Raw genomic sequence first — 21,511 nt, forward strand, 5'->3', positions numbered from 1 at the left:
ACCCGCGTTCGTGTCTCGGTCTGGCACACAGTTTTAATCTACCAGGAACTTTCGTATCTCTGTACACTCCACTGCAAAGTGAAAATTTCATTCTGGAAAGAACAATATGTTAAGCAACTCCATCTACTACTGTAAAGAGTGTCTTCATATACTCTTTAAAAAATTAATCTGGTAGGTTATTTTTAAGGGGCTCCGGAACGCCCTATACTTGCAATGTTAAAATAACGCTTATAAATTACATCTTTCCTCACAAAGTATTTGAGGTAGGAAGTTGAACTTTTTACAGATTATTTATTGGAATATGGGCTACAACTTAACACAGGGATTTTACAAAATTTTAGTTCAGTTATTAAAGATGATTTTTTTTTCAATTGTAATGAAAATTCACAACATTTTTTTGCAATTTTTTACTTAGATATTCAAAAATATACAGTTTTTTGGAAAAAGGCTGTGTTAAATTATGCAGAAGGTACTGTGTAACATTTACTGAAAGTTTGAAACAAATATGTTTGGAAGATCCTTAGAAAACATGTAATTAGTATGAGAAAATAAAAGTTTTGGGAATCGAGCGAGAAAGATTGGATTAACTTTTTAGTGCATTCCAGGTCCATAGGATGGATTATCTTCATCCTCTGCAAACTCCTCCTCCAGCTTCCTCTTGTTCCTCCTCCTGTTTACTCTTGCTTGTATTTCTAGACTCTTTACAGCCCTGTCTGCAGCCCGAAGGCGTTCCTTGTCTAAAGCAAGCATCGCTCGTACCATGTTAGAACCTATCTTCATTCCCATATTTCTAAATACCTTTGGCTTTCCAACATTTCTCCTTTTCTTAAAAGCCTTCAGAGCATTTCTAATAACTTTACTTTTACTCATTATTATACTTCAACAAAACAGAGACTCAAGAAACAAAATTAATTACGAGTATTTTCGAGATAAAGACAGAGTAAATAAACATGAAACAATCGACAATCACACCAGCGATATATATTGAACCATCACAGGTTAACCACCACACATACTTTATCTCACATCACTAAAATGTACCTGATGAACACGGACGTTAATAATAACACCATTTGACAGCAGTTTAACAGCGCCACAGTGGGTCACGCCCATGTAGAACACATTTCAAAAAAAAATTAAAAATAGTTGTAGTCTTCGGAATTGAATAAATTATATATCTATTAAAAGGTAATAGTCTGCAGATTCAGAAAACGCAAAAAAGTAAAAATTGAACTTTTCATGATTTTGAGCCTTTCCGGAGCCCCTTAAGTATCACTACCAATGTAATTCAACAACATTTCATAGTATCAAGTCATTTAATTGTATCGCAGTTAATTAAAATGTAAACTTTTTTTTCACATCCCAGAAACTCCTCTCTAAGGGACCCATGGGATATGAAATGAAACGTAACGTAATTTAGTCGTTTTTATTTAATCTTATTCCAAATTATTCGCTGAAGGCGAATTTCATGACATCAACTGCAATGAGTGTAGATATATTATCCAACTACCGCATATGAAAATTTGTGCTTGACTGGTACTCGAACCCCCATGTTTTTGAAGCTCTGAAGAAAGACTTTTTAGAAAGTCGATTCGCTTTGGACGAAGAGAAGCACGCCTAGGTAAAACCGTGGTTCCGTAGGCAACCGCAAACATTTTTCTATGAAGGCGTTGACAGTCTTGTTTCACCGTGTGATAAATGTATTAATGGGTACGGCGATGACTTTTGAAATAATAAAGAGTTTACTTACCTTTTTTTCCATTTCTCCCGTTTTCATTTCAGTGCCTCATATATTTAGCCTTCAGCTGCAGTACATTAGCGATCAGCAATTAAATTATGAAGATTTCAACAGTTATGCTTTTTAGACAACAGTAATCATAAAAAACTAATTTCTTAACAGAGAAGTGAACATGTTACTAATCCATACAGATTATAAAAATGCATGTATGTGTATGTGTACGTGTGTATGTGCGTATGTTCCACATCTCCTAAACCACTAGACCGATTTCAACAAAACTTGGTGCATGTATCTCTTACTGTCAGGCAACAAACGCCAACCTAACATAGTTTAGATACGAAGTCATAACCAACGAGACGCATGTAAAACTGCTGCATCGCCGACGACGTTTAAATTTGTAACTTCTGTGCTACTAACTCTGTTCGCAATAAATTACGCACACAGTCCTCACATATGCCGCTGGAAGTATCTACAAAACTTTATCGCTGTATGACATATACATCAGTAGAGATGACGTCATAAACACAGAGATGGATGGAAAACTGCCGCATCATGCATAGCCTTTAAATGTATTCCTTCTTTGCTGTTAACTCTATTCGCAACGTATTTCACAGACAGTATCCACAATGCCACTTAATGTACCTACACAAATGTGTCATTGTATGACAAACAGATTAAGAGATATGACGTCATAAACTTCGAGATGAAAAAAATGCCGTATCATTCATAGATTTAGTCTTTTCTGCAAAGACACTCCTGAACCGAGTCAGCTTAAGGAAATCCCTGACACTTGGCAACATTTTCGGCAGCTTTCAACTGCCAAGCGCAAACTGCTGTAGGCGGTAACAATAGCCGTCTATAGAGTTATGAAGATACGTTGCCATATACACGTCTTCAAAATCACGTAGTGGACACGCAAGGCAGCTACGCCCAGCGTACTAGAAATGTTGTTTATAATCAAGTTCTGAGTTAAGCATTATAGAGAATTTATATTTTACGACTATGTTTCTTCCATTCGTTGGTGTCGATATGCTTCGGACGGTGAGGAATGCTTTGGATAGTGTACTTATATGTCTGTACATTGTGCATGTTTATTTGTACGACTGTTTCATAATTTCAAAGGTGTTTTCGTGAATACATGGAATTGAAAATTTGCCGGTCGGTGTGGCCGAGCGGTTCTAGGCGCTTCAGTCTGGAGCGATGGAACCGCTACGGTCGTAGGTTCGAATCGTGTCTCGGGCCTGGATGTGTGTGATGTCCTTAGGCTAGTTAGGTTTAAGTAGTTCTAAGTTCTAGGGGACTGATGACCTCAGATGTTAAGTTCCATAGTGCTCAGAGCCATTTGAACCAATTGAAAATTTTTCGTTATTACAGCACAAACACAGTTAATTTTTTGTTTTCGTATCTAATAGAAAATTGGCAAAATGAATATCTGGGCAATGCTGCTTTTGCCAGATAATTAAACAATATTTCTTACAAAAAGATTTGTAAAGTCACAGCTTTTTTAGATGTAAGCAATTTTATAATCAAACACTTTTAAATGGTGATTGTACTTCCTCAAAATATATAGTAAAAAATGGTTCAAATGGCTCTAAGTACTATGGAACTTAACATATGAGGTCATCAGTGCCCTAGACGTAGAACTGCTTAAACCGAACTAACCTAAGGACATCACACATAAACCATGCCCGAGGCAGGATTCGAGCCTGCGACCGTAGCAGCAGCGCGGTTCCGAACTGAAGCGCCTAGAACCGCTCGGCCACAGCGCCTGGCTTAGAAGCAGTAGTAGTACTAGTTTTATTCATCTGCAGATCACTTTTACAATGATGTTCGACACATCGTGGTATTACAGTTACAGTACTGTTGTGCAGTATGAGGAACGAGTGGCACTTCTGCCACATTTTTCGCCCACATCACATTTTTATTTCACTTCTGCTTGCTATCAGTCGAAGAAGAACATTCAGTAGCAGCAAGGTAGAGAGAGAGAGAGTGTCTTGTGTCGGCCATTGTGGGAGTCAGCACCGACATAAGGAAGGAAGGAGAGCAGTTACGATGGCCTGTATAAGGAATACGAAATTACACTACTGGCCATTAAAATTGCTACACCAAGAAGAAATGCAGATGATAAACGGGTATTCATTGGACAAATATATTATACTAGAACTGACATGTGATTACATTTTCACGCAATTTGCGTGCATACAGCCTGAGAAATCAGTACCCAGAACAACCACCTCTGGCCGTAATAATGGCCTTGATACGCCTGGGCATAGAGTCAAACAGAGCTTGGATGGCGTGTACAGGTACAGCTGCCCATGCTGCTTCAACACGATACCACAGTTCATCAGGCGTAGCGATTGGCGTATTGTGACGAGCCAGTTCCTCGGCCGCCATTGATCAGACGTTTTCAATTGGTGAGAGATTTGGAGAATGTGCTGGCCAGGGCAGCAGTCGAACATTTTCTGTATCCAGAAATGCCCGTAAGGACCTGCAATATGCGGTCGTGCATTATCCTGCTGAAATGTAGGGTTTCGTAGGGATCGAATGAAAGGCAGAGCCACGGGTCGTAACACATCTGAAATGTAACGTCCACTGTTCAAAGTGCCGTCAATGCGAACAAGAGGTGATCGAGACGTGTAACCATGGCACCCCATACCATCACCCCGGGTGAAACGCCAGTATGGCGATGACGAATACACGATTCCGATGTGCCTTCACCGCGACGTCTCCAAACACGGATGCGACCATCATGATGCTGTAAACAGAACCTGGATTCATCCGAAAAAATGACGTTTTGCCATTCGTGCACCCAAGTTCGTCGTCGAGTGCACCATCGCAGGCGCTCCTGTCTGTGATGCAGCATCAAGGGTAACCGCAGCCATGGTCTCCGAGCTGATAATCCATGCTGCTGCAAACATCGTCGAACTGTTCATGCAGATGGTTGTTGTGTTGCAAACGTCCCCATCTGTTCACTCAGAGATCGAGACGTGGTTGCACGATCCGTTACAGCCATGCGGATAAGATGCCTGTCATCTCGACTGCTAGTGATACGCGGCCGTTGGGATCCAGCACGCCGTTCCGTATTACCCTTCTGAACCCACCGATTCCATATTCTGCTAACAGTCATTGGATCTCGACCAACGCGAGCAGCAATGTCGCAATTGCGATAGGCTACAACCCGACCTTCATCAAAATCGGAAACGTGATGGTACGCATTTCTCCTCCTTACACGAGGCATCACAACAACGTTTCACCAGGCAACGCCGGTCAACTGCTGTTTGTGTATGAGAAATCGGTTGGACTTTCTTCATGTCAGCAAGTTGTAGGTGTCGCCACCGGCGCCAACCGTGTGTGAATGCTCTGAAAAGCTAATCATTTACATATCACAGCACCTTCTTCCTGTCGGTTAAATTTCGCATCTGTAGCACATCATCTTCGTGGTGTAGTAATTTTAATGGACAGTAGTGTATCTGTTCGTAACGCTTCCAAATTAATTGTGTAAGGGTTCCTCTTGTACGTAGAGCTGGATTTCGTAATATATTTCATGAAAAATGTCATGTAATCATTATCACTTGTAGAAGAGATTGTATCTTTGACACCACTGAACCAAAGCTGTTGCCTGAGTGTAAGTAGCGGCCGGCCGCTGTGGCCGAGCGGTTCTAGGCGCTTCAGTCTGGAACTGCGCGACCGCTACGGTCGCAGGTTCGAATCCTGCCTCGGGCATGGTTTGTGTGTGATGTCCTTAGGTTAGTTAGGTTTAAGTAGTTCTAAGTTCTAGGGGACTGATGACCTCAGATGTTAGGTTCCACAGTGCTCAGAGCCATTTGAACCATTTTGTAAGTAGCGGCGCGCAGAGCGCAGTAGCAGTTGCCGTTGTAGTCTGTTAATGGTAGGCTGTAAGATTTTTAAACTAGTGGCCAGCTCTGAGAATTTAGCTGTTGGCCTATGGACGCACCATAGTACAGTTTTGTAAGGTAATGAAATTTTGTATGTTTAGTTTTAAGTATGCAGCTGCGCAATGTGGCTTTTGCTAATTTTGCAGTACTGACCCTTGAATGTAGGAGCCAAATATTTGCCATCAGATTCAATGAATAGGTTGATTTGGTGTGCCCGATTTGTAAAATTTTGTGTATTTTGTAATCCTGATACAGACAAGTTAAATTTTGTAATCTATTTTGTCAAACGATGTCAGACCGTCGACATTAGTTGCCCTGACAGAAGCTTAATAACAATCACATAAAGTCATTAACTAAAGTAAAAACGTAAATGAGAAGACCATTTGAACTTAGTTGTTATTGGTGGAAGACGATGGATCAATCAGAAGCGCGCCCTGAATAAGCTGGCGCCAAACAGTTACAGTAACACACTACGAGTCTTCTATCGGGGGACGAGCGAGGCGACACGCGTTGGGACAGTCGTGTGGAATACGATGCCGATAATTATCTGCCGCAATTGTCCGCCTACGGTAGCTGAGTGGTCAGCGCGACGGACTGTCAATCCAAAGGGCCCGGATTCGATTCCCTTCTGGGTCGGAGATTTTTTCTCTGCTCAGGGACTGGGTGTTGTGCTGTCCCAATCATCATCATCATCATTTCATCCCCGGTCTACCCGACGGGAGGTCCTTGTCACACGACATTTCATTTCATGTGCCGCAGTTGGCAGTGTCGCGGAAAACGTTTAGTGTGACACGCCACTAGAAGTTTTATATTCGGTACAAACAAATGAAACACGCGCTTTGGACGGAAAGAGTGTAACGAGTTACCGAAAATCATTTGTCGGGTTTAACAGTGCGTCGGTGAACGGCCGTACGAGTTTTGAACATCTTGTAACAATGTGAATCGTTAGATCGTCTCTTGTTGCGGTACTCTGAATATAGTTAACTTCCGTGGGAGTTGATTTAATGAATGAACATAATCCGGCTCTTACCTGCGTTTCTTGATTACCGCTAAACGTTAATGAATAAAAATCAAGTGGGATCATATGTTCTGATAATTTTATTTCTTAGCACTAGACTGTCTCTCACACTGATACCTCAATTTAGCACAGTTCGTTGTTTTGCGCCTTTATGGAGAAAAAGCCAATCGGGACGAGATCTACGAGACAACTTTAGAAGACGCAAGGTAAGCAAACCAGAGTCAGTGATACTAGGAAAGTGAAAAGGCGTACCATCATAAACTGTAGTATTGATAGAGCCTGGCATTTCTGCAAGATGGGTTGGGCATTTTCTGAAACTCGTCGTGTAACTGTGCCACGGAAAACGTGTATTTGTAACAACTCACCAGAAGTTTTATACCAGCGTGAGAAAATACAGGGTGTTTCAAAAATGACCGGTATATTTGAAACGGCAATAAAACCTAAACGAGCAGCGATAGAAATACACCGTTTGTTGCAATATGCTTGGGACAACAGTACATTTTCAGGCGGACAAACTTTCGAAATTACAGTAGTTACAATTTTCAACAACAGATGGCACTGCAAGTGATGTGAAAGATATAGAAGACGACGCAGTCTGTGGGTGCGCCATTCTGTACGTCTTTCTGCTGTAAGCGTGTGCTGTTCACAACGTGCAAGTGTGCTGTAGACAACATGGTTTATTCCTTAGAACAGAGGATTTTTCTGGTGTTGGAATTCCACCGCCTAGAACACAGTGTTGTTGCAACAAGACGAAGTTTTCAACAGAGGTTTAATGTAACCAAAGGACCGAAAAGCGATACAATAAAGGATCTGTTTGAAAAATTTCAACGGACTGGGAACGTGACGGATGAACGTGCTGGAAAGGTAGGGCGACCGCGTACGGCAACCACAGAGGGCAACGCGCAGCTAGTGCAGCAGGTGATCCAACAGCGGCCTCGGGTTTCCGTTCGCCGTGTTGCAGCAGCGGTCCAAATGACGCCAACGTCCATGCGCCAGAGTTTACACCTCTATCCATACAAAATTCAAACGCGGCAACCCCTCAGCGCCGCTACCATTGCTGCACGGGAGACATTCGCTAACGATATAGTGCACAGGATTGATGATGGCGATATGCATGTGGGCAGCATTTGGTTTACTGACGAAGCTTATTTTTACCTGGACGGCTTCGTCAATAAACAGAACTGGCGCATATGGGGAACCGAAAAGCCCCATGTTGCAGTCCCATCGTCCCTGCATCCTCAAAAAGTACTGGTCTGGGCCGCCATTTCTTCCAAAGGAATCATTGGCCCATTTTTCAGATCCGAAACGATTACTGCATCACGCTATCTGGACATTCTTCGTGAATTTGTGGCGGTACAAACTGCCTTAGACGACACTGCGAACACCTCGTGGTTTATGCACGATGGTGCCCGGCCACATCGCACGGCCGACGTCTTTAATTTCCTGAATGAATATTTCGATGATCGTGTGATTACTTTGGGCTATCCGAAACATACAGGAGGCGGCGTGGATTGGCCTCCCTATTCGCCAGACATGAACCCCTGTGACTTCTTTCTGTGGGGACACTTGAAAGACCAGGTGTACCGCCGGAATCCAGAAACAATTGAACAGCTGAAGCAGTACATCTTATCTGCATGTGAAGCCATTCCGCCAGACACGTTGTCAAAGGTTTCGGGTAATTTCATTCAGAGACTACGCCATATTATTGCTACGCATGGTGGATATGTGGAAAATATCGTACTATAGAGTTTCCCAGACCGCAGCGCCATCTGTTGTTGAAAATTGTAACTACTGTAATTTCGAAAGTTTGTCTGCCTGAAAATGTACTGTTGTCCCAAGCATATTGCAACAAACGGTGTATTTCTATCGCTGCTCGTTTAGTTTTTATTGTCGTTTCAAATATACCGGTCATTTTTGAAACACCCTGTACAATACGCACTTTGAACAGACGGGGCAACAAATGAGAATTATCGTAAATTTACTTCTTTTCGCTCTCTTATCTCGTACGATGTTATATTTTGGAGAAATCCTTTATACTCACCAAGAATATTCTTCGCCGAGAAAAGGGCGGTCAGACTCATCCGCAGTATTAATGCGGAAACTTCTTGTAACATCTTGTTCAAGTCATTCGAAATTCCAATTCTGCCACCCCATATTCCATCATGAAATTTGTTTTTGACAGTACTGACTCGTTCGGAAGAAACTGCGTTGTTCATTTCGTGAACACTAGACGGAAAACGATATACACTTGGGTGATACTCCTTTAAACACTGTGGAGAAAAGTGTGCACTATTCAGCACGTTTCATTTTCAGTGGGCTAGGAAACTGAAATAATTAAGTGATAAAAATTGAGTGTTCAATTCCAAACTGAAAAGTTTCCCTGTGGGACATTCCTTGTATTCTGTACAGCCGCGACCAAGATGTTTTATCTCGCATAATTCCACGGAACATGACAAATACACAAACTCCCACTAGCTAACAAGTACACGCACCGTTCTTCGTGTGTTGGAATGGTTTTCTCCGCATTGAAACTACTAAAAATCGGCTCGTATAAGGATGAAATTTTAATTGACTAGCCCGCAGGTATGGAGGTACTGGGGTATTTACTTTGGTAGCGTTCGGTCAAGGTGTCCATGATGCGACACTTCGCATTTCCGTCAGCGTATAGTATAGACATTTAATACCAGGCGGTGCGGTGTAGGTACTCCATTGCCTGCTTCGAACAGGCAGCTTTTCAATAATTCTGGAGACATACACTCAGTACTTGAGAAACAACGTAAGGCAAATGATAGAACCGTGAACGAAGAATGCTGAATGTGGAGCTCCAGTCCAGTACAAATTGGACAGCGAAATAAATGCAGTCCCTATGCCGTTGTTCGCTGAGTAATAAATTTTATTGGAAATGGCTTTGTGAACGGATAATGGGCTTAAATAATCACAGAACAATTGCAAAAAGGGGAAACCGAGGGATATAGATTATGTGTTCATTTTTTTTTGTTCGAATAAACAAAAGCTGCGATTTGCACCGCAGCGAAATAAATGTGACCATTTTTATGTGAAACAAGCGAAATAAATCCTTTTTTGGCATTGACGTCAAAAGCTATTTCTCGTCTTTGTGTAAGTAAGAGGATGTAAAGGGCGATTATTTGTGGGCCAGCTATAACGAGTTCTTTTATAAAAAGGATTTACCCTCTCCGTTTTGAGGCAGGGGAGACTGTAACAGCAGTTCAATCATCTATAACGTGTAACAATAGGGTACTCAGTGGGTTGGAAACAAAGCATCTATTTCGAAACACACTAGATAGAAATATAATTTTTTCTTCTCTTTATGAACATCTACTTCTACATACATTTTCCGAACGCCGGCATACGGTGAATGGCGGAGTTTACCTTGTACCGGTGTCATTTCCTTTCCGGTTACACTAACAAATGGCGTGCGAGGGAAAAAAGTCTTTCTATATTCCTCCGTAAGAATCCTATTTTTGTCATCTTGTCTTCATGGGTCTTGGTCGGAATGCACTTTAGCCACAGTAGAAGCGTACTGCAATCAGCTGCAAAAGTCGGTTCTATAAATTTTTCGCAATGCTAATTCGCGAAAAGGAAGTCGCCTTTCCTCCAGGGACTACCATTTGAGTTCTCGAAGCGTCTTGTAACACCATAGCTTAGACATTACATACCTTTTGTTGATTCATTTAGCTTTCTGTTTTGTTCAACATCCCATCGTTGACCTTCTGTAATTAGTGTATGATTAATTCAATATTGTAATGAAGTTTAATCTCTGTAATATGCACAATATGAGCAAATGATGTTTTGTCTTTTTCATATAATCTCTTTGGTTATCTTTAAAATTGAATAATTTTGTTTAAATAACTTTTTGTAGAAATGTCAATATGTGCAAATGTTCTGTTTTATTTAATATGTTTGATTGCTGTTGCGTAAACTGCTGACCTTCACTTAGGGTTCTTAGTTATTTTGTATGTAAAAGGTGTTGTGGTTCCGCTCGGGAACGAAACTGTGTAGCACGCGCAAAATGTGGTTGGCATGGATAAAAAGATGGAACAAATAATCAGTCGGGGACGAGCTACCAAACTGTCAACTGCTCATGTAAAAGCTGCATATTGTGCTGGTGCGTCGGCCGGAGTGGCCGTGCGGTTCTAGGCGCTGCAGTCTGGAACCGAGCGACCGCTACGGTCGCAGGTTCGAATCCTGCCTCGGGCATGGATGTGTGTGATGTCCTTAGGTTAGTTAGGTTTAATTAGTTCTAAGTTCTAGGCGACTGATGACCTCAGAAGTTAAGTCGCATAGTGCCCAGAGCCATTTGAACCATTGTGCTGGTGCCGAGAGAGACTTTCCATGCCGCTTTCCAATGTCTCGGATGAATGGATAAAGAGCTGGAACTATTCTGGAAGTGATATCTATCATCGCCACCAAGAAATGAGAGAGTCCAACAATTCTACCTGCAAATCCACCTACCAACATGCAATCGCCACCACATTGCGCAATCACTGAATAGGAACCAGGGAATAATAGAAATGTATGGTGAAGGATCAGGTCATTGGATATTTTAGTGTACGCAAATATAAGGTAACTTATAGTCGAACTCTTATACCTACCTTGATTTTTTATCCCTCTGTCGCATTTCCACTTAGGTTCCTCTCCGTTTGAACTAAAGTGATTACCGAGTGTCCTTTATTGAAAGCATATTAAAATTAATATGGCAATAGAGTCTTCTAAATTTAATATTGTTTGTTGAAAGGATATTACAAATATCTCAGTTTTGTGTTTCAATGCAGTAAAAGTTCAGAACTGATACTGTCGAAAGTTACATGTTCATGCTTGTTAAGCGCTTGTTTCTTTAGTGTATTGAAAGTATGTTTAGTTTGCTTGTTTCTTTAGTGTATTGAAAGTATGTTTAGTTTGCTACAGTGGTCAAGATTAAGGGCCCCTCTCCATTGAAAGTAGTTAAAACGCACAAAGTTACTTAATTATAGAAAGTTTCTATTACTCTTGCTATTCAAGTGAAATTCTGTACAATATTGGGTTCCTCTTGTGTATTGAAAGTGCATATTAATCGTGTAATAGGATCCACAGTTTATCCTTTATGCTCATGATAAATAACAATTAATAGAAAGACCACTACTACAAAAACAGTAATTTCTTTATTCAAAAGACAGTGAGAGGTGATTTGTTAGTGAACTCCATTTAATTTTCATTCTAAGTAGAAAGGTGTTTAGTAGTGAGAGACTTAATCTATGCATAATAATTAATTTTGCTGTGAACCATATTCATATTTCATGTTAGGAAGGAATATGTTAGAAAAAGTAATATTGAACCTATGTCCAATTTTGATTCTAAAGAGCACTGTAATAGTAATTTTATTGAGACCATTCAGTAGTAGTGTGTATCGTTATCTGTTATATTTATGCAAATAGTTTGTTCTGATCTGGCAGCTCCAATCTTAACGTGAACATACTGTATTCAGGTGCCAGAGTTCAGTGCACTCGCGTGTGGCAAAATATAGGTTGTGTTTGTCCGTTAAAGTTACTCATACCTATTTTCTTGAACAAGAATGTCAATCATCCTCATGCCTAATTAGGCTGGCGACCGTTTCCTTTTTCTTTGAACAGTGTAGATAGGTAAAATATTGTTTGTACTGTTTAAATATTTACGTAATTCTGACTTTCGCTTCCGATAAGCCATCTCCGTTAGGTACAACACTGTCAACATAAATAAAATCCTTTCAGAGGGTAACACTGCTCTGCTTCTTTATACTATAACTGCTTGAATAAAAACAGTTTCATTATACAAACTACCTCCAGCTTTGAGGTTATAGTATAGCAGTAGCGGGTGGAAGTGTTATAGTCTCCATAATATCCTGTGTTGATTTAACCTACCGGTAACAAATCCAGCAGCATTCCTCTGAATAGCTTCTATGTCTCCCTTTAATCCAGTCTTGTAAGAATCCGATACACACGAACAGTACTCAAGAATGGATCGCACTAGAGTTCTACGTGGGGACTCCTCTTTAGATTAGCTACACTTTCCTAGAATTCTCTCAATAAACTCAATTCGGCCATTCGTCTTCCTAAATTCTTCCTAACTACAGAACTTGCGTACTCATTACATTTCATATTGGTTTGCGTCGTTACGCTTGGATATTTATTTGACACTACTGTGTCAAACAGCACACCACTGACATCTTATTCGAATATTAGGTGTTTGTTCCTTAAAAATCTGCATTAACATACATTTTTCTACATTTAGAGCAAGCTATTATCCATCACATCAAATGGTTTTTCTGTCTCTCATGCTGTATCCTCCTGCAGCCACGCAACGACGACACTTTCCTGTACCCAAAATAGGACATCAGCAAACGGTCGCAAATGTCTGCTCACCGTATCCGTCAGACTGTTCATGTATATAGAAACAGCGACGGCTCGTGCATAATTTAACCAGTGTACAACAATATTACAAAAATAAACAGATAGTGTTTCATTATGTCGTCATGACAGGCGCGACTTAACATTGTTGCGATATTAGCTTACGTAATCCACTACGTTCGAATGCTATTTATATGTTTATAATTTCCGCTTCCTCTCTGCTCACAACGCAACAGAGAACTTCGTTACACAAAGATAAACAATGGCACAGCTACTGCCGTTTCGTCGTTGCTATCGATACATTTAAATAAAGTTCCCTTGAGTATTACTTAGCAATTTGCAATATTTTCATTATAATTACAATCAGTTATATAGAGTCAGAAATAGAGACAATGTTACATCGATTACGTGTTAAATATAGTTTCTATAATAAAGCTTACAGATTCAGAATCAGAAGTACAGTACAAGTCATCAACGGACATTAAACGGCGAAAATTTTGGATGGTGCAGAAGGTGTTTTATATGCGTTTTCGGTGTGACACTCTGTTCCCGAATGCCTAAATATGTCCTTGATTTTTCGTTCCTCCGGTATCCCATGCATCACTTGTAACGTCCCCTTCCTAATCGGTCTACTGGATTGCGATATAACTGACCGTGATCGCATATGCCTAAGAAAATTTTACAGTGACTAAGGTTACCGTTACCGAAGGAAAATAAGACCTGTTAGTGTACAACAGAGTCTTCTGAAGGAAGAGTCTGTTCTAAACTTGAGCTAAATACTGATGATAATTTTGAAATGGGTGGAATATGGTGCAGTCGCTCACGAACACACAGGGGGGAAAGAGTACCACGTAATATTTACTACAAAAATTAGTGACAATACAAAGAAAACACTGATTAGCTAAAAAGGTGATAATTAAGCGGCCGACAGCACGCTAAGGCAATGAATCTCCAGAATTTTAAGAAAGGTAATGACAAAGAAATTTAAGCAAATAATCACTGGCGTGGCAACAGAAGGTTGTCGCTCTTTTCCACGACGCAACAGTTCACGAGAAAATGAATTAACCAGAAGGCATTGCATTTGCAGTTACTCTGAAGTACTAAATTTTGAAAGTAAAGTTAAATGAAGATACTGGTTAAATATAAATGTAACTAAGGCTTTGTTACGTACTTTCAGTAACCTTAGTGTAACGTAATGCAAAATTTAGAAAGTGGCAAGCAATTTCCTTTTCATTATTGAAAGATTGAATGAAATTTACTTTAAGCAATTGAACAACTGATTTTACTTTTAAAATAAGAACACTAAAATACATACCAAGCCAGCAGAAATCACTCGCTAAGCTAAATACAGAGTAATTGAAATTGCTCACGCTTAATTTATGCTTTATCTTTATTCATTAGCTTTGCCAGTGAAATTTTACGTTAATTTAATTGAATGTAGTTAGAACTCAATATTACAAATTCCTTACGACACTCGGTAACTGCGTGGAAAGGAAGGGCATCCTGCCTCATAATAATGCCTGAGGACAATGGCAACACAGGTGCCCTACAAGTTTCAACTATTTCAAGTTATTATTCAAGTTAGTGATACTTTGTGAAAGAAATGCATCTGGCTAAATCTTCTACACTACTATATCTGTCAGTTAACGGTCTTTTACGATGTCGTACCTGGGCGGACGACGAAGAATGTAGCCGACGACAATGCTGAGCTGCTGCTGTTGCTGCTGCTGCTGTTTGAGAACACCGAGTCGTCTCCAGAGCCACGGATAATTTGGGGCAGGCAATAGTTGCAAATGCAGCTTCCTACGCCTGTACACCCAGTCGTGCTCCCAATACTCGTGGGTTAACGAATCAGGAGCGTCTACACTGGTACGAGCATAGCTGCACGCAGCACCTGCGGGAGCGCCCAACAAACACTTCTGCACTCTTTCATGATCCAGGCTGCTCTGCCTCCTCTCTGCTCGCAACGCGAAGGTAAACAGAAAATGTTGTGGGAAAGGCTAACCAAAGACTGCGTGTTATTGGCAGGACACTTAGAAAATGTAACAGGCCTACTAAGGAGACTACCAACACCACGGTTGTCCGTCCTCTTTTAGAATACTGCTGTGCGGTGTGGGATCGTTACCAGGTAGGACTGACGGAGTACAGCGAAAAAGTTCAGAAAAAAGCAGCACGTTTTGTATTATCGTGAAATATGGGAGAGAATGCCACAGAAATGATACAGGATTTGGGCTGGAAATCATTAAAAGTAAGGCGTTTTTCGTTGCGACGGAATCTTCTCACGAAATTCCAATCACCAACTTCCTCCTCCGAATGCGAAAATATTTGGTTGACACCGACCTACAAGGGGACGAACGATCACCAAGATAAAATAAGGGAAATCAGAGCTCGTACGGAATGATATAGGTGTTCATTCTTTCCGCTCGCTATGCGATATTGGAATAATAGAGAATTGTGAAGGTGGTTCGATGAACCCTCTGCCAGGCACTTAAATGTGATTTGCAGAGTATCCATGTAGATGTAGATGTAGATGTAAAATTTCTTCACCAGAGAACTACTGCAAAAGGGCCTCTTTAGCAGATCACCTACAGAATTGCCCATGATGCTAGCACGATACTTTACATGCAGTTAAAAAAAGTTGACCTGATGCTCAGCGAGGAGCGAGTAACTGTTTCAGAGTTTCTAATAACTCTTGATTATGCGTTTAAACGCATGCAAGCTCTCTGTAGCACGCGACAAAGTTAAGACCTATAGTGAACACCTTTTCAATTATATACTGATTTCCCGTGGGTCCTGCGCCGAGTCGAGCGTTCGCGAAGAGTGGCGGGCAACTCGACTAGTGTGACGTCACAAGTTCGTTGCATAGCCTGCATTTCTCGTGGGCCACAGTGCCGACGGGAATGACGTCGCACCAGAGCATGCGCAGTCGGAAACAGAGAACAGCGTCTCTTCCCTGAGTTGACCGTAGCGCGGCTGATCATCATTTCAGCGTTCGACAATCGTTTCTAGTTATCGCAGAGACAACACTAGGAAACATGTCCGTTTTATTTACATACTAGCACGAGCTCCGAGACAAGGGGCGTAATTTTAGTGAGATTTCCGGCTCGCGTCGGCGAGAAACAATATAATTTTAGTGTCATATTTATAGCACGTTAGCACACGACAACCGGCCGCCACTGAGCAGAAAGCAAGAGCAGCTCTGTCACGCTTTTGTGGGGTGCTAGTGACGGTACCCTTGTGTCTGATGAATATTCGCCGTCGAGGACACGGTACCTCTCTTGTTTCTTTTCCATGTTGTGAGATATCTCATAATTACTTCTTCGTTTGTAGAATTCGGAACTTTTTATCGGACGTAAAATGTTTTCGTAATTATTCGTTATGTTCGTTCTGATTTGTCTAATTTGTATTTAAGTACTAGACATTTGAATGCATACAGGAATCCTGATTTGTGATTTGACTACCGAATCGTTATACCTTATGTTTATATTTCTTATAGTCCACATATAAATATTTTTGCTTATTGCAGATATACTCTTTCATTTTCTGTCTTCTTTGATAAATGTCAGCTTTTTCTTATTCGTTTCCTTCAGTTGTCGCTTCTAGGTGCTTGAACTATTTAACCTTTTTTATCCGACCGATATCTGATACTAAAATTTTCTGTGCATTTTGTTTGTTACTAAGAAATTCAGTTTTCTCTGGGAATATTCTTAAACCTGCTTTACTTGACAGCTACTCGAAGAACTCTACCTTTGTTTCTGCGTCTTCTAGATCTTCAGACTATGCAACAAAATCATCCGCAAATTCCAGTCAACTTAATATTTTTATTATAGACGTTAGTAATTTTGGGTAATAGAATAGGTCACAAGGCCAATGGAGGTTCCCAATATGATCACAACTGCAATAAAATCGAAAAGAAAGTAACAGAATGACCACCAGTTCAGAACTGAGAACGACTTTGTTCACCGAGTAAATCATTAGCAATGGGCGAGCGTAATGTGGAAAATGTATGACTGCACATCGCACATAAGAAACGAGAAAGTGCTGACTAGTGAGAAAATCCGTGTCCTCCCTTTAGAAGAGACACTGCGAATTGATTTTGGAAAGAGCTTTGAGGGAATGAGTACTGTAAATATTAAGTGACCTTCACATACACACACACTCCCGCCCATCCACACACCCAATCACCCAAACAAACAAACAAACACACACACACACACACACACACACACACACACACACACACACACATGCCGGAGGGAAGACTCGAACCTCCGACGGGAGGAGCAGTGCGAACCGTGACAAGACGCCTGAGACCGCGCGAAGTACTGGGAAGTAAACGTGTGTTAACCGCAAACAAGGCCATACAACAGACAGGTGTCAATTACTGAAGCTTAACATGCTGACCTGAAGAAGATCTTGCAGTGTATCCCTGAAGAACATCAGCAATTTTACCTTGAAATTTTACACAACCATTGACAATTTGAAGTAACTGCTTTCAGTCTTGCATTTGCATTGCCACATCGTAACGTTATAAGATTATTTTTATTGAGCAATTTCAAAAAAATGTTACATGCTTCAAATTAATGTTAATGTTAAATGCAATATATTACTAATGTCAGACATTTGTGTAAGTTTGCTGTTGTTGTTGTTGTGGTCTTCAGTCCAGAGACTGATTTGATGCAGCTCTCCATCCTACTCTATCCTGTGCAAGCTTCTTCATCTCCCAGTACCTACTGTAACCTACATCCTCCTCAATCTGTTTAATGTATTTATCTCTTGCTCTCCCTCTACGATTTTTACCCTCCACGCTGCCCTCCAATACTAAATTGGTGATCCCTTGGTGCCTCAGGATATGTCCTACCAACCGATCTCTTCTTCTAGCCAAGTTGTGCCACAAACTCCTTTTCTCCCCAATTCTATTCAATACCTCCTCATTATTAATGTGATCTACCCATCTAATCTTCAGCATTCTTCTGTAGCACCACATTTCGAAAGCTACTATTCTCTTCTTGTCCAAACTATTTATAGTCCACGTCTCACTTCCATACATGGCTACACTCCATACAAGTACTTTCAGAAACGACTTCCTAACACTTAAGTGTATACTCTGTGTTAACAAATTTCTCTTCTTCAGAAACGCTTTCCTTGCCATTGCCAGTCTACATTTTATATCCTCTCTACTTCGACCAACAAAGGTTATTTTGCTCCCCAAATAGCAAAACTGATTTACTACTTTAAGCGTCTCATTTCCCACCCGTTTTAATTCGACTACATTGCATTATCCTCGTTTTGCTTTTGTTGATGTTCTTCTTATATTCTCCTTTCAAGACACTGTCCATTCCGTTCAGCTGCTCTTCCAGGTCCTTTGCTGTCTCTGACAGAATTACAATGTCATCGGCGAACTTCAAAGGTTTCCTTTCTTCTTCATGGATTTATAATACCTACTCCGAACTTTTCTTGTTTCCTTTATTGCTTGCTCAATATACAGATTGAATAACATCGGGGATAGGCTACAACCCTGTCTCACTCCCTTCCCAACCACTGCTTCCCTTTCATGCGCCTCGACTCTTATAACTGCCATCTGGTTTCTGTACAAATTGTAAATAGCCTCTCGCTCCCTGTATTTGACCCCTGCCACCTTCAGAATTTTACGGAGAGTATTCCAGTTAACATTGTCAATAGCTTTCTCTAAATCTACAAATGTTAGAAACGTAGGTTTGCCTTTCCTTAATCTATTTTCTAAGATAAGTCGTAGGGTCAGTATTGCCTCTCGTGTTCCAACATTTCTACGGAATCCAAACTGATCTTCCCCGAGGTCGGCTTCTACCACTTTTTCCATTTTGAATATAAATACCGTAAACCGTAAACTGTAGATATTACATGATTTTGTCCATTATAAATGGTTTTGTGAAAGCTGGCAACTGTGAAAAGAATTGGTTTGTTTATAAATAACTTTTCTGCTACCAGACACGATTTTCTTTTATTCATATTTCTCTCGACGCGTTTCAAACACGTTTTCTCTTTTTACCATGCCTTTTTTACATAATGTTTTCGTTGTGTGAGGTCCTGCTTTGTTTTGCTGACTTTACTGCAGTACACAACAAACGTGCTGTTTTTAGGTAATTATCGATTTTTATGTGTAGTAAGTGGCGAAATTTGGAATAATATATACTTACATATTTCTTAGGGTCCATTTTTGCGGAGTATCACACATTTTAAACATCATACACTACTTTCAGTGCTCAGTATACATCGAGATTAACTTGTATAAACAAATCATTACAAAGATATTTTTAGATGTAGTTGACAGCGATAATGTTACAGGTCTTTCACATAGTACGATCACAGTTTAACGTGACAGTCGTGACACTCCTGTTCGTTTTTGTTACCCCCATCGACAAAAGTATCCCAAGAGGCCAGAAAACGACACTTCTGAATATGATATCGGATGAGTGCAAATACTAACGTTTATACTGGTTTCTAAAATAATTTTTTCAATAGGGAGTGTATCTAGTGCCAAAAAATCGGAAATAAGTAAAACAATTACACTAAACTTGTGATTACTTAGTTTCCTAAGGGTCGTGGGAGATGCGAAACGATGCATTATGGGACAGTTTATTTATCATTCACTTGTAACGTTTAGACGTTTTCTCGATAATGTCGTTTTCCTTTAACAACCAAAAATTTGTAGTAAATACTAAAAGACCTGATCTTTTACACAACAAAACAGAGTTTTGTTCGCTACACTTTCAGCCAAATCAGTCAATGAGAAATATAGGGCACCTATAAGAAATGTAGTACCTGCGTCATTTAAAGTATCAAGTAAGCTACCACAACTTTAAATTGAACGAAAACCACACAGACGTGATAATAAATCGTTAAAAGAAACTGTTTCCTGGAACAGGAGAAACCAGTTCCCCAATTGTTGCTAAATATGAGTCCAAACGGCAAGAATCTTCAACACATTTGCTTTTGAAGCAAAGGTAATTACATTTACAAATATACCGGTGTATCAGAAATTCGTGTAAAGTGTAAGAAATGGGAAATCACTGGGACTCCATAACAATTTTTCAAGTCTCAAGGTACGCGCTTATGATAACAGCGGTAGACAACAATAGAAATATATGCCTTTCTTGTGTGAAATCTGTTTATATTCTATTGCTTTCAGCGGAATAAGCTGTTGACGTCGGAATATTCGAAAGTATTTGTTCATGAACAGCTTATGTTATATAATAAGTGTTATTCTGCTGTTTTTATATGTATTTCAAAATAATTCATATGTCTCTTGGTAAGTTACTAACGCATGGAACGCAAAACTATAACAACTATTCAGTTAATTAAGTAGAAAATAATTACAAACAAACATTATCTTTACGACGCATGTGACTGTCTGTTTTCTCGCCGCTTAGAGCGCTGGTGTCGCTCCATCTGTCAAACATTAACAACTTTCACACTGGAGAGTGTCGTGACTGTGTTTATTAGACTGTGGAATGACATTCTTTTGTACAGAGGACATTTATCTTAACACATGGAACATAATTAGCTTATGTCTATTTTCAAATGGTTCAAATGCCTCTGAGCACTATGGGACTTCTGAGGTCATCAATCCCCTAGAACTTAGAACTACTTAAACCTAACTAACCTGAGGACATCACACACATACATGCCCGAGGCACGATTCGAACCTGCGACTGTAGCGGTCGCGCGGTTCCAGACTGAAGCGCCTAGAACCACTAGGCCACATCGGCTGGCTAAGAGTATTTTCCAATTGTGCTTATTTCTATGTGTTACTGTTTTTTCTTTAATTGTATTGCCAAAGCATCTGATGAAATTCACACATTCAGTTTCATGTTTTTCGTTTAACATTTTTTCATGTTTACTGTAATGTGAATATATTCCCAGTTTTTCTAACAAATTTATTTTATGCCCTTTATATAGTCGGTAGAGTACTTTGACATACTGCCCTACCTTTCTAACTGGGTATCCTGTATTATGTACAGCTGGCTGTTGTGACCGAGCGGTTCTAGGCCCTTCAGTCTGGGTTCCCGCGACCGCCTCGGGCGTGGATGTGTGTGATGTCCTTAGGTTAGTTAGATTTAAGTAGTTCTAAGTTCTAGGGGACTGATGACCTCAGATGTTAAGTCCCATAGTGCTCAGAGGCATTTGAACCATTTGTATTATGTATGCATGTGGCTATTGCTGATGTTGTTGGATATATAGGCTTTAATATGTTCTGTGTACCTGGTTTTGAAATATCGGCCTGTTTGTCTTAGGTAGAACATGGAGCATTGCTGGCATGTTACGTTGTATGCTCCAGAGTCTGAGTGTGGGTTTATGATTACACTTTATATTATGTGTTCATTTTATTGTTGTTTATTTCATGAAGAAAACCAAATATTTACTTTGTTATTTTTAAAACATTTGCAATCTTCTCTGATATACTGAACAGCCAAAGAAACTGGTACACCTGCCTAATATC

This window comes from Schistocerca nitens, chromosome 1, assembly GCF_023898315.1.
Source record: "Schistocerca nitens isolate TAMUIC-IGC-003100 chromosome 1, iqSchNite1.1, whole genome shotgun sequence".
Taxonomy (NCBI): domain Eukaryota; kingdom Metazoa; phylum Arthropoda; class Insecta; order Orthoptera; family Acrididae; genus Schistocerca; species Schistocerca nitens.